This window comes from Narcine bancroftii, chromosome 9, assembly GCF_036971445.1.
Source record: "Narcine bancroftii isolate sNarBan1 chromosome 9, sNarBan1.hap1, whole genome shotgun sequence".
Classification (NCBI taxonomy): Eukaryota; Metazoa; Chordata; class Chondrichthyes; order Torpediniformes; family Narcinidae; genus Narcine; species Narcine bancroftii.
Window position 1 is genome coordinate 38,444,142 of NC_091477.1, and position 14,889 is coordinate 38,459,030.

Below are 14,889 nucleotides of genomic sequence, written 5' to 3' on the forward strand. Positions count from 1 at the left end.
TCAAGAACCTGTTATAGACTTGTGTTATTATTAATCTTTAGGTATTTTATATATATTTTAGAAAGTTACTGTGGGGTTTGGAAACAAGGGAAAGACACACATAACACCATTTTGAAGCAGACACAGAGGCTCCTATGTTCAGAATTGAAGTAACTTGTTTATTGTTCAGTTAAAAGTCATAAAACCAGTTATTTTTCAGTTGAAATCCTGAGACAATGCTGTGATTGCTGAGAGAGGCACTTGTTCAAACAAAAATACCATCTGTTTGTTGACTCACCTTTTTTGGGAAAATGAAACTGTCAGAGCCAGTAGTGATCAAAGAAATCATGTGATTCAAGACACTTGAAGCAGCATTTTAATATCATGAACCAGAATTATCTGAAGAGAAAATTAAAGTGGGTTCAGAATGGATGGAAACTTCAACTGTTTCTCTTTGTCAAGAGAGAGAGAGAGAGAACAGTGCTGCTGTGCCTATTGTAATGGTCATTGCTGACTAACCCATATCTGGGTAAAAGAAAGCAAGATCATTCTTGCAGTTGGATCATAACCATTCTGATGGTTATTTCATTTAACCCTTGCCTGGATTTATGAAAGCATCACAGAAATCACAAGTCTGATGACTCGGTGTCTCAAAATACTTTGTAATTACTTCTGAACATCAATTTAAAGATTCTAAGTTTCAACACAAGATGTTTAAGACTGAAATTTGAATTTGAATAATCTTTTCATATCGTGCCTGAGCTGTAATGGATTAGGATCTGCCACCCACACAAGTATACATTTGTGCATAGTTGGGAGTTAAGTTTAGAGTTAAGTAAGATTTTATATTATCAATAGTTATTAATAAAAGTTGTTTTGAAGATGCCATTGGTGAATTTCTATTGCTGCTAGTCTATGTTATAACACTATTGACATCCACTTTAAAAATACCCAATAATTTGGCGTATTTATTCCCTTCTCGCTGAAGAAATTTCTCCTCATTTCTGTTTTAATAGGACATCCTTTTACTCTGAGGCCCTGCCCTCAGATACTAGAGTCTCCCTCAAAAGGAAACATGTTTTTTTAAAATCTATCTCTGAATATTTGGTAGGTTTTGATGAGAATCCCCCCTCATCCTTCCAAACTTCAGTGAGTTCAGACGTAGAACCATCAAATGCTTCTTATACATTAACCCTCTTATCCCCAGAATCATTCTTTTAATCCTCTCTTGTCCCATTCCAATGCAAGAACATCCTTCCTTACAGGTCCCAAACTGCTCACAATACTCCAGATGGACCAACTCATTATAAAGCCTCAGCAATATATGCTTGCTTTTATATTCTAGTTCTCTTAAAATGAATGCTAACATTGCATTTGCCTTTCTACTGATTCAACTTGCAAGTTAACTTTTGGGGAATTCTGCACTAGGATTTCCAAGACCCTTTTGATGTTTGCTTTCTGAATTCCCTCCTTATATAGAAAATAGTCTACTTCTTTATTCCTTCTACCAAAGTGCATGACCAAACACTTCCCTACATTCCATCTGCCATTTCTTTGCCTATTCTCCCAACCAGTCCAAATCCCTCTGCAGACTCCCTTCTTCCTTAAAACTTCTTACCCCACCACTTCTCTTGTATCATCTGCAAACCTAGCCGTAAAGCCATCAATTCTGTCCTTCAACATATAATGTGAATGGTAGTGGACCCAACACCAACTCCTGCGGATTGCCACTAGTTACCAGCAACCAACCAGAAAAGGCCCCCTATTCCTACTCTTTGTTTTCTGCCAGTCAGACAATCTTCTTTCCTGTAATATGATGGGATCCTATATTGTTTCACAGACTCATGTATGGAACCTTGTCAAAGGCCTTCGAAAAATCCAAAAATCCAAAAAAACAACATCCACTGAATCTCCTTTGCTTGTTACTTCCTCAAGGAATTCCAACACATTGGTCAGGCAAGCCCTCCTTGCCCTCCTTGAAGGAAACCATGCTGACATCAGCCTATGTTATAATATACTTTCATGTATCCCAAACCTTCATCTTTAATAATGGACTCTAGAATCTTTCCAGCCACTGTAATCAGGCTTCTCAGCATATAAATTCCTGTCCTTTATCTCTCACTTTTCTTAAAGAGTGGACTGACATTCATGATTTTCTGGTCCTCTGGTACCATTCCTGATTCTAGCATTTCTGAAAAGATCACTACTAATGACTCTAGAATCTTCTAAACTATCTAATTCCTGGGTGTAGTGCATAAATGACTTATCCTTCTTCAGACCCATCAGTTTCCAAAGCATCTTTCCCTTAGTAATAGAAACTACACTCACTTCTGTTCAGACTCCCCAAATTTCAGTCACATCAATGGTGTCTTCCACAGAGAAGTCTGACTCAAGATACCTATTCAGTTCATCTAATATTTCTTTGCTTCCCATTGCCACCTTTTTAGCATCATTTTCCAGTGGTCCAATGTTCATCCTCTTTTATATAATTGGCTAGCTACTTTCAAATATCATTTTTTATTTGGTTCTATTAGTTTTTAAAAGTTTTCTGCTAAATTTGGCAATATTATATGCCCCCTCTTTGGTTTTGATGCTGTCTTTGACTCCATTATTGCCTCATCCTTCTTTTAGAAAGCTTTTTGCTTGGGATGAAATGATCCTCATCTTCCAAATTATGCCCAGAATCTCTGCCTTTGCTGTCTTCCCTGCTAGGGTTCCCTTCCAATCAACTTTGGCCAGTTCATTTCTCATGTCTCTGTAGTTACCTTTATTCAGCTGTTTAGCTTCTCCCTCCCAAACTACAAAGTGAATTTGATAACATTATGACAACTGCCTCTTAAGGGTTCCTTTACCTTAGTTCCCTAATCAAATCTGGTTTATTCCGTGGGCTAAAACTCAAAAGGCAACCTGGATGGTGTATGGATGGCACAGTTGGCATAACGGTTAGTGCAATGCCTTTATGGTGCCAGCGATTGGGACTGGACCTGGGTTAAAATCCTGCTCTGTCTGTAAGAAGTTTGTATGTTCTCCTCATGCCTGTGTGGGTTTTCTCCAGGAGCTCTGGTTTCCTTACACGCATCAAAAACGTATCGGGGTATAGGTTAATGGGGTGTAAAATGGGTGGCACAGACTCGTAGGGCTGAATTGGCCTGTTATAGTGTTGTATGTCTAATTATTTTTAAAAAACGCTGCTCTAAAAAAGCAATCTCATATGCCTTCTACAAATTCCTTATCTTGGGATCTTGTGCAAACCTGATTTTCCATGTCTACCTTCATATTGAAGCACCCCAAAAGACCACCATAAGATTGCCTTTCTTCCATGCCCTCTCTAATCCTGTTATAATTTGTATACCCCATGTTAGCTACTATTTGGAGACTTGAATACAACTCCCATCAGGGTCTCTGTACACTTGCAGTATCTCCTCTATCCACAAGGATTATATATCTTGCAATCCTATGTCCCTTCTTGCTAAGGATTTGATTTAATTCTTTTACCCACCACTCCATCCACCTGCTTGCTTTATTGATAGGGTAGAACCCTGAATGTTTACCTCACAGCCGTGATCCTCCTTCAGCCATGATTCTATTATGCCCATAAAATCGTAACAGCCAATTTCTAACTACACTTTAAGCTGATCATCCACTGCTGGCATGTAAATAATCCACCTGCAGTCCTGCATTCATTGCCCTTCTCGCATTTGGCTCCATGTTGCCAGAGGTTAAATTTGTATCCTTTCAAAACTTTCAATCTTATTTTTTTTAATCAAGAGATTTGAATAGCCTCTTCTCCATTCCCATTTAATTTTATTCATATATTTCCAATCTATTGAACCCCACCCCACTATTTATTTCCAAGCCCTATCCACTGCCCTAATTCTGTAATTGACCAGGACCCTGGTTCCAGCACAGCTCGGGTTGAGTCAGTCCCATCAGAACAGCAAAATATTCATCGAAGCCAAGCTCCTGAACTTGTTGAGATACATCTTCAATAACACAACGGTTACAGTTCACAACCTTTTTTTTCCTCCATAGCTCTAAAATTTTCCTTTCCTTCTCTGTCCTAAAATTATCTGCGTAAATTCAGGTCTGGAATCCAAACAAATGCTATAGGTTTAAATTGCAGTCATAAAATTATAGCTGCCTGAAATTCTTCACAAATATATGGATTAATGCATCAGATTGGATTTACTGGAGCATTAACTTAAGAATAACTAAATAAACAGAAAATCCCATGATGCAACATAGTGTAGTTTTGGATGGATGAGATTGATCAGGCTAAATCACCTTGTCTCTCAACATAATCATGATCTTGTGCATTAGTTAGTCCCATCATTTATTTATCTCAACACACAAGTATTAGCATGTTTGTACATGTGAAAGATCTTTCATTGCATCAGGTTAAAATTATGATGCCCTTTGCTAAACTGACTTGATTCATGTATTTAAACTAGCCTTATGGTTCTAGTTGGCTCAAACTTAATCTTGGGTTTAGCTTCCAGAACAAACCACCTGTATATCTGCAGGCAGCAGAATAAAAAAAGAAATCAGATTTTATTTAATATGATCAGCCAACAAATCTGGGTATAATTTAGTCAATAGTTTCAAGCCTAAATATCTCTTGAATTCAAGCCAGATGATCTAGGCAACAAATTACAGATGGCACTCTTTGAACAGATTCAAATCTTTAACCCACTCCTAAATGTGCATCTCTGAAATCATTCTCAAATCAGGGAACCGCTTTCCAAGAGGACCACCAGCAAGGGTTGCTCCAAATTGATCTGTGAACAAAGTTGGTGTTTTCCAACTGTGCGATAACTTTTGCATAATAGTTTAAAATATAGGTTCTCATCGAAAGAAAAGTGATTGTCACACAGGTATCTATTGCGGATGTAAATACAACCTGCCCAGTGGGTCGAGCAACAGCAACAGTGGTGGGGGAGGGGTGGGTTGGGAGGGATTGTCGAGTTTTTGGGTTGAGACTTTTCATCAAAACCCTCATTGAAGGGTTTGACCCAAATATAGAAAATTCCTTTTACCCCAGGCAATTGCTTTTTTGCTCCAGATTCCAGTATCTCTAATCTCTTGTGTCTCTATCACAGTTGGAATATTTTTGTGTGTGAAACAAATGCGGTTAAACATAGAAGATAGGAGCATGAGTAGGTCATTCGACCCTTCAAGCCTGCTCCGCCATTCAACGAGATCATGGCTGATCTTAAAGTTCAGTACCCCGTCCCCGCCTTCTCTCCGTAACCTTTAATACCCTTATACTGAAGAAATAGATCTAATTCCCTCTTAAATAGATTTAATGAACCTGCCTCTACTGCTCTCTGTGGCAATGAATTCCACAGTTTCACCACCCTCTGAGTCAAGAAATTCCTCCTCATCTCGGTCCTAAATGGTTTGCCTTTTATCCTCAAACCATGGCCCCGGGTTCTGGATTTTCCCATCATTGGAAACATCCCATCTGCATCCATTCTGTCCAGTCCTGCCAGAATTTTATATGTCTCTATGAGATCCCCTCTCAATCTTCTAAACTCCAGCGAGTACAATCCCAATTTGCACAATCTTTCCTCATAAGTCATTCCTGCCTTTGCAAGTATCAGCCTGGTGAATCGCCTCTGCACTCCCTCCATTGCAAGAACATCCTTCCTTAGATAAGGTGACCAATACTGCACACAATACTCCAGGTGGGGTCTCACCAAGGCCCTGTACAACTGCAGTAAGGTATCCTTGTTCCTATACTCAAACCCTCTTGATATGAAGGCCAACATACCATTTGCCTTTTTAACCGCCTGCTCTGCCTGCATGCTCGCCTTCAGAGACTGATGTACAAGTACCCCTAGGTCTCTCTGCACTTCCCCATCTCTTAATCTATTACCATTCAAATAGTAATCTGCCCTCCGGTTTGTATTACCAAAGTGGATAACCTCACAATTTGCAAATCCCAATTTGTGCAATCTTTCCTCATAAGTCATTCCTGCCATTCCAGGTATCAGCCTGGTGAATTTTAATGAAGGTTTTAAAAGTATATTGAGGTTATAAAATTGAAACTCAACCAATCAATGTAAATGAGTGACTATTTGTTCAGGAGGCAGAGGGGAAGGTTCCTTCTTCTGGTTGACAATATTTCATCAAGTTATAAATGTCATCAAAAGATTAAGGAAGAATCACCATTCAGATGGCAAACGCAAGCAATGCGATACCTAGGTATACAAATAAATAAAAACCTCGGCCATCTATATAAACTCAATTATTATCCACTAATGAAAAAAATACAGGATGACTTGGAGCATTGGAAAGACTTACCACTAACACTGATAGGAAGGATAAACTGTATTAAAATGAACATTTTCCCAAGGATACAATACCTATTTCAGGCATTGCTAATACACTTGACGGAGAAATTCTTCAAGGAGTTAAAGAAAATAATAAGGAAATTTTTATGGAAAGGGGGGGAAACCGAGGATAGCACTAGATAAATTAACAGAATGGTATAAACAAGGTGGCTTACAACTGCCAAACTTTAAAAATTATTATAGAGCCGCACAATTAAGATACCTATCAGATTTTTATCAAACAAGGGAAAAGCCAGATTGGACTAGATTAGAACTAGATAAAATAGGGGAGAAGATACCTGAACATATATTATATAAATGGGATGAAAAATTGGTACAACGTTGGAATTCTCCAGTATTACATCATCTGCTCAATATTTGGAAGAAGATTCATGTAGAAAGGAATAAAACAAATTACCAACTACCAAAACTAATACTGATGCAAAATCAGCTAATCCCTTTTACAATATATAACCTTTCCTTTAGAGAATAGGAGAAAAAAGGGATCAAAAGAATAGAAAATTGCTTTTCGGGAAATAAATTATTATCCTTTGAACAAATGAAGGATAAATATAATATAACTCACGATACAGTGTTGGCATACTACCAACTGAAATCCTACTTGAAGGACAAATTGGGAAGCAGTCTGAGGTTACCAGAGGGAAGTAATTTTGAATATGTGATTACAGACACAATGATAATCAAAAAATTTGTAACAAACATGTATATTAAACTACAAGAAAAGGAGAATGAGGAAACAAATGGTAAAACTAAACAAAAATGGGAACAAGATCTAAACATAAAGATAAAGAAGGAAACATGGGAGAAGTTATGCTCAGGAACTATGAGAAATACAATAAATACGAGGTTACATATGATGCAATATAACTGGATACACAGGCTATATATTACACCTCAAAAGTTAAATAAATGGGACCCAACAGTATCTGACAGATGTTTTCACTGTAAAAAAGGAAATGGGAACAACAATTCATGCAATATGGACATGTGAGAAAGTGAAAATATTTTGGGAAAATCTAAACCAGATATTAAATAAAATCACAAAAAGCAATATACCAAAAAACCCAGAGATCTTCCTCCTAAGTAACATAAAAAAACAAAGAATTTGGACTTGATTTGGATGGTGCACAAAAAAGATTTGTTAGGATAGCCCTAGCTGTAGCAAAAAAATGTATTATGTCAGCCTGGAAATTAGAAGATAACTTGAGAATACAACAATGATATATAGAAATGAATAAATATATTCCATTTGAAAAAATAACATATAATTTAAGAAATAACATTACAATATTTGAACAAATATGGGAGCCATACATGAAACATAATAGAGAAAACCTACTGGGGACATCTACCACCTAAAATGACAGAAGGAGAAGAGAATGAAAAGAACTGACTCAGTGGAATTTCTTGTTTGTTTTTATTGAGTGACAACATTGTTTGACAGGTTTAATGTATCCTATTTTCTGAACTTTAAATGAATGGGAGGGGAGGTAGGGAGGGTGGGAGGGGAGGGGGGGGGAGAAAATGACACTGTATATGTTCAAGAGGGAAAATGTATGTATCTTGATCAATGTGGTTTATAGGGTGAAAAATAAAAAATTTAAAAAAAAGATTAAGGAGAGATAGAACAGGAGAAATGTTTCTTTTATGCAGTAGTTCGCTAAGAAATAGATCCCTTTCCGGCAAAAATTGAATAGATATTTGAATCAAAGCATGTGCAAGGCCTCTGGAAGTGGATCAGTTCTGGGAAGGTTCTCATAATGGCACCACAAACAGTGTAGCTGTGCCACAGATCCAGTGAGTTGGAATATCTAATCTGGGGTATTGTCTGCACCTTGTCCTCATAACCACATGGATTTTTCCTGTATGCTATTGTTTGCTTCCACATTAAATGACATGTTGGTTGTCAGGTTAATTGACTGCTGTAAATTGCCCCCGGTATAGATGAGTGGCAGGAAAATGGGGGAGGGGAGAGAAAGATGGATAATTATGGGTAAGTGTTTATAGAAAGGGTTACAGGAAAATAATTAAGATAAATAGGGTTTCTCTGAGAGCTGCCATGCACACAAGGGGCTGAATGGCCTCGTATATGGTGAGCATTAATCTTGGATTGCCCCCGAGTGCTGACAGAAGGAATCATTTGGTTGTCTATAACATATTTTCATGGATTCTATTTGTTATGACTGGAAGAAAACATTCATAAATTGACTCTTGAAAGTGATCTTGTGTGGAACTTGTTGCCTTCATCCAGGCTATTGTTCTATGACAGATGGGTTTTAACTGCACAGAATGTGAGAGTGCATAGAACTGAATTGTCAACTCATACTCAAAGTTGAAAAAAAAGTTTCCCTATATCTGATGAATAAGATAAACTATTCCACTTTCTCACTTATCAACACATCACAAAGAGAACACTAAAGTTTCATACAATTTAGCACCATTGCACCCTGAATAAATTTAACAATGTCATAGTCTACAGTTGTGCAGCTGAGGGCAAAATTCTCCAGCTGTTAGAAATAAAGGTAGAAACTGCTGCTAAAAATGTGTCAGATCTCGCCCCCTTTCACACCGCCAATCACATATGGGTTAACCGGCTAATTTAGCAGGTCCATTCCTGGTAATCACATCGTGTGAAACATCCCAACTGGGCAGGGCAAGTTGAATTCAATCGGGCTCTGACTCTAGGTGGGGGTAAGTGTCAGAGCCAAGCTGCGTTAACTCATTACTCATCTTATGGCTGTGTGAATAGTCTACTCGAATTACCGGGTACCATTAGTGCGTATGTGCTTGCATCAGTACTTCAGAGCGCAGCCGGCAGTAATGTCAGAGCTGTGAAATATAACTGTACTGTCAGCGTAGCTGTCAGAGCACGGCCAGCAGGGCTGTTAGCACGTACTTAATACCTAATACAATGTAATGCTTTGTGAATTGTTGTTATACTCCGTTGATTATGGAATAATGATAAGCTGCTCTGTGGGTTTGTCCCAAGTTTGATCAGTCTGAAGTCCATTGCTGCAGACTTTCCCACGGTCTTTTAAACATAGAGTGTGCATGTGCTTTATTCCCACTATGATTTCACTGCCCTGCAAGTACACAATACGTCACTCGCTGGAGGCAGCCCCCCCCCCCCCACCTTTAAAAATCCCAGGTTACCGATTTACTGGTAAATCAAGGTGCAGTAGGAAAGGCTCCCGAGGAGCAGCTCGCCTGGTAAATTTGCACATTCCCTCGGAGGGTTGGTGGTGTGAAAGGGGCTAAAGTCACCTTTTCAGATGAATGACTCCTCAAATGAATTGGCATAAGCCAGAGATATAATAGGTTTTAAGTATACAGAGGCAGGGATGGGAACAACTGACAAATAGAAATTTGTGATGAACAAGGCAAGAGATCTTAAATAACAAAATGATGATAATAATTCAAGGGATACATGTTTTGTAGCCTGCTGAACAGAGATGTCGTGAGGAGACGTAAATGCATGAGGAGGAAACAGCAGAATTCAATATCAACAGCTGGACTCTGTGAGCATTGGTTAGGATCTGGAAAGTTTAGTTAAAGGTTGTAAAATGTCAAAGTGAAAGTCAAAATCCAGCTGGTGAATCCAACATTGACTTTCATACAACCAGTGTTGGTAGTTCACATCAGCCCTGTCCCCATCTCAATAAACACACATTCTGTATTGCCATTTAACAGATTTATACTAGCTTTTTAAAAGTGCTCCGCTTCTGTGAAAGGAGGAAAAGTAACATGAAAAAAGGAGACAGAAAGACAAAAGGAAAATATGAAAGATAGATATGCAAGGAAGAAAATTAAATTTTATTTATTTGTTTGGAATCTTCAGTGCTCGAAAAGTATTTTGCAACCAACATATAATTTGATTAATGGGAAGGATTCACAAAGACAAAATTAATTCCCTCCAGAAGTTTTCAGTGTTCAAATTAGAAATCGGTATGCTGAGAATTGGACATAGTTCTTTTCTTGAAAGTCTAAACACATTTTGCACTCAAATTTTTCCAGTAATTTGTTTATTGCACAATGCTTGAGTGAAGGAGGTTGCCAAGAAGTTTGCAAATCTCTAAAAAAAAGTGAGTCAAACCTCTTATGCAGGATGTTCAAAGTCATTACTAATGCCAAGTGTCTAATCATCAACACTCCAGGGGGGAGTGCGATCACCCTTGACCTGAAGCTCAGTTGGTCAGCTCCATAAAAACAATGGCTACAAGAGCAGGTAATAAGCTATTATGTTTTTTTGTGATACATAACATACCTCAGAACTCACTGGTGTTTTATCATCATTTGCAAGCCGCAAGTCAAGAATGGAATATTTGCACTTGCATGGATGGATGCAGCCCCAACGACGTTCATGGAAATTGACCCCACAGAGGACAAAACAGGTCACTGGATTGGCAGCAACCACTTTAGACATTCATTCCCTCTATCAATGGTACACAGTGATTGCATTTTGTGCCTTCGATAAAATACACTGCAGTCACTCAGCAGCATTGTACAAACCAGAAAATTCTATCACCAAGAAGGACAAGGGCAACTTTCACATGGGACATCATAACCTGCAGGTTTTACTTCAAGTTGTATGCTGCCTCGAGTTGCCAATATATCACCACGTCTCCATCACTCAGTCCACCAAGTTCAGATGAATGTATTATGGCAATGGACCTGTCAGTAATGCCCAGATCCTGAAAAGTACATGACATAAAAAACACACACATACTTACTCCTTATTATTTGGAAAATAACTAGCAAGTTGCTCTTTGGCTTAACAAATAAAGCAGGATAGGATTAACATACCTCAGAAGTTAATTGGATCAATTATCAGGTGGGCAGTTCAACAGGGAGAAAACATCAGCAATTATTTCATCAATGCAAACAAAGATTATTTTCTACACAAAATTAATACTTGCAATGTTGAATTTCTTTTCCTTAAGTGAATCCAGAAAGTATATTAATAAGACATACAATACTCCTCATAATGTTTGAGACACTTTCTTTTCCTTTATTTGCCCTGGTGCTCCACACTTTTCAATTTGCAATTGAACCATTCACATATGATTAAAGTGCACCTTCCAGATCTTATTCAAGGTTATTTGTATACATTTTGGTTTGACCATGTAGAAATTATAGCACTTTTTATACATAGTCCCATTATTTCAGGGCACCCTAATATTTGGTTTAGACGACACTTTCTTTATTCTAATATATCCTAATTTCAAAGTATCATCTTCCAAAGCATGAGCTAAAAATTTTGATATCATTTTTTATCTGCAAATCAAACTCTGTGGTTGTTATTTTATGCAGTTTTAATTCGCTGATAGAACAGATAAACATTTTGCATAGCTTTTCATTAAGACTTTCATAACAAAGAATTTACTATACAATGAAGATATAAAAAGTATATGGAGATACACAAACTTTCAAGAGATACACAATGGTATTTAAAGAGATACAAATTGAAAGAAAAATTTCTCGTGCTCACGCATCCTTCACATCTTGTAGAATGGCAAGTGGTTAGCCTAGGCAGATATTATGACATATTGCATCATAGTTACTATGGTAACAATAGTTCTCTTAAAAAGTCAGGGACAAAATTAGCTAAGAATTAAAAACACAAAGTTTTAACCTTTACATTTGGGACATAGCCATAGTAGGCTCTAAAGCTTGTCATAGTCAAAGGGTGGCAGTGCAGCTAAGCTCTCACTGATGCACAAAAGCTCTTCATGGCGTGCGACTCAAACAGCCTGTGGCAACCAAGTCCAACTTCTGGCCTTCACGTATGGCATAGTTCTAATGCCTGACAGAGCTGTTCTCACCGACAGGAGAAAGGGCAAAGGCGGATCACCGGCACCTTGAAACCAGTTGCTCCGGGCAAATGGGGCTTGTTAACCATGGATGGTAAATCATCTAGGAGAGGGAAAACTGCGATTTCAAATATTTGCTGCCTTGTGGATTTACCCACTCACAGGAAAGGTTTTGGGAGTAAACCCCAAGGAAAAATCCTGAGTCAGAGTCCCAGCACCAGCTCAGCAACTCCTGCGATGCTGCTGGCATCGACCTTTGTCATTCCTTTGGACCTGTCATTAACATGCGTTGGGGGGGGGAGGAGGGGGAGGGTCCCACTGCCTGGGTAACAGACAGATCTCCATATCAACTCTGCCTTGGCTTGCACTCTGAAGAGGCCACTCCAGAGGCACAGTACCCTTAGTCGATCACGACTGAAGGAGGACACAGAGAGAACAACAGTATGCATTTTAAAGTATCAATGGTTTAGTACTTTGTTGCATATCCCTTGCATGCACTGACTTCTTGAAGACTGTGATTCATAGATATCGGCAGGTGCTGATGGTGCTTTGCCAGGCCTCTACTGCAGCCATCTTCAGCTCCTGCTTGTTTTGGGGGCTTGGTCTCTTGTTTTTTATTCAGCTTATGGAAAGCATCACCAGGTGATTCAAATGGCCATTTAAGAAATTTCCAGTTTTTAGCTTTGAAAAACCCATTTATTGCTTTAGCAGCATGTTTAGGATCATTATCTTGCTGTAGGATGAATACCATCCAATGAGTTTAGAGGCATTTGCTCAAACTTGAGCAGATAAAATGTTTCTGTGCACCTCAGAATGCATTTTGCTACTGCCATCAGCAGTTATATCATCAATGAATATAAGCGTGCCAGTACCTGTGTCAGCCCAGATGAGGTGGTATGCTTTGGATCTTGGGCAGTTCCTTTATACCTCCACACTTTGCTCTTGCCATCACTCTGATGCAGGTTAATGTTAGTCTCATCTGTCCATGAAACCTTTTCCAGGATTCTGCAGGATCAGTTAAATACTTCTTAGCAAACCCTAATCTGGTCATCCTGTTTCGATGGCTAACATGATGTCTTCTGCAGACGGTAGTCTTTGACACATCCACATCTGCCTCCTGAAGAGTGTTTCTGATGTGTCGGACACACGTTTGGGGATTTTTCTTTCATTATGATGGGAATTCTTCTGTCATCAGCAATGGAGATCTTCCTTGTGCGACCAGTCCATTTATGATTACTGAAATCACCTTTATGTTCTTTCTTCTTCTTAATGATGTTCCAAACAATTGATTTTGATAATCTTTAAGGTTTGGTCAATGTCTCTTACTGGTTTTTTCCTTGTTTTTTTAAGCCTCAATGGCTTCTTTGACATTTATTGGCACAAATCTGGTCCTCATGTTTTTAAAAATGGCATCTACAGACTCCAATGATGGTCCAAAGCTTAGAAGCAAGACTAGCTCTCTTATACCTGCACCAAATGAAGCAATTAAACACACCGGAGTAATCACAAACAACAGAGAAGCCAAATGTCCCAAACATTATGGTGCCCTGAAATGATGGAACTATAAAAAGTGCTGTAATTTCTATATAGTCAAACTAAAATGTATACAAATAATGTTGAATAAAATCTAGAGTGTGCACTTTAATGACATGTGAATTGTTTGATTCCAAATTTAAAACTGTGGAGCACAGGGGAAAATAAAGGAAAAAAAGTGTCTTTGCCCCAAACATTATGGAGGGCACTGTATTTTAATATTTGAAAGCAATGAGAAGCTCGAGGGACTCAGAAGGTCAGGCAACATTCATTGAGTAGAAATGGTCAGTCAATGTTTCAGGTCAGGTTTCTTTATCGATATTGCAATCGGAATCTGACTTTGACATCCAATGAGGCCCTAAATGATTTTTACCATTTGTCAAAGCTAACTTGTCATTAATGAACTTCGTTTTTCCACACACACATTAAAATATTACAGAAACTGCCAAAAAATTTAATTTAAAAATTATTTGCTTTATACAGTTAAATGTCCATAATCCAGCATTCAGTCAACTTGAAATGCAAAGAAAATCAAGGATACAAATAAATAAATAGACATGGATAAAAATAAAGCTTTAAATAAAAGTTTAAATAGAAGCTTAAAATTGTCAAAGTAAATGTTCTCTGACTCAACACACAATCCTTTGGGAGCAAACATTTAGCCAGCGGGGTGCCCCAGGTGTGCCCCACCTACAGCAGCTGCTTAAATAAAGTTTCAATAAAGTTGTGCTTGAATAAAATGGCGGCACCCAGGATGAAGAGCTGGCCTGTTCCCCTCCCAAAGTATCTCGCTCTCCCTGTCTGGTAAGAATCAGAATTTATTGTCATGAACAAATCATGAAATTTGGTGTTTTGCCTCAGAAGCTGTCCTTGAGCCACTGAGTGCTTGTCTTTAGGCTCCTGTATCTTTTCCTCGAAGACAAGCACTCAGTGGCTCAAGGACAGCTTCTTCCCCTCTGCCATCAGATTTCTGAATAATCAATGAACCAAAGATACTGCTTTACTTTTCATGCTCTACTATTGTTTTTTTTTAATGTCGTAAGATGGTTATAAAATGTACATTTACACTATGATTCTGAGGCAAAACACCAAATTTCATGATTTGTTCATGACAATAAATTCTGATTCTTACCAGACAGGGATAGCGAGATACTTTGGGAGGGGAACAGGCCAGCTCTTCATCCTGGGTGTCGCCATTTTATTCAAGCACA

General features: G+C 38.4%; 1 long non-coding RNA gene across 13 annotated transcripts in view; it reads right to left on the reverse strand.

The window, feature by feature from the left end:
- The window catches only part of LOC138743442 (uncharacterized), a 284,588-nt gene that overhangs the window by 118,746 nt on the left and 150,953 nt on the right, over positions 1-14,889 (reverse strand). The window contains exon 1 of one of the 13 annotated variants that reach the window (XR_011344889.1): positions 278-354. The exons of 10 other annotated variants lie outside the window; for them this stretch is intronic. This is a non-coding gene — a long non-coding RNA (uncharacterized lncRNA). Of the gene's footprint in view, positions 1-277; positions 355-14,889 lie in introns of those variants that run through there. 2 more of the 13 variants (XR_011344888.1, XR_011344887.1) reach the window with 2 other exon arrangements.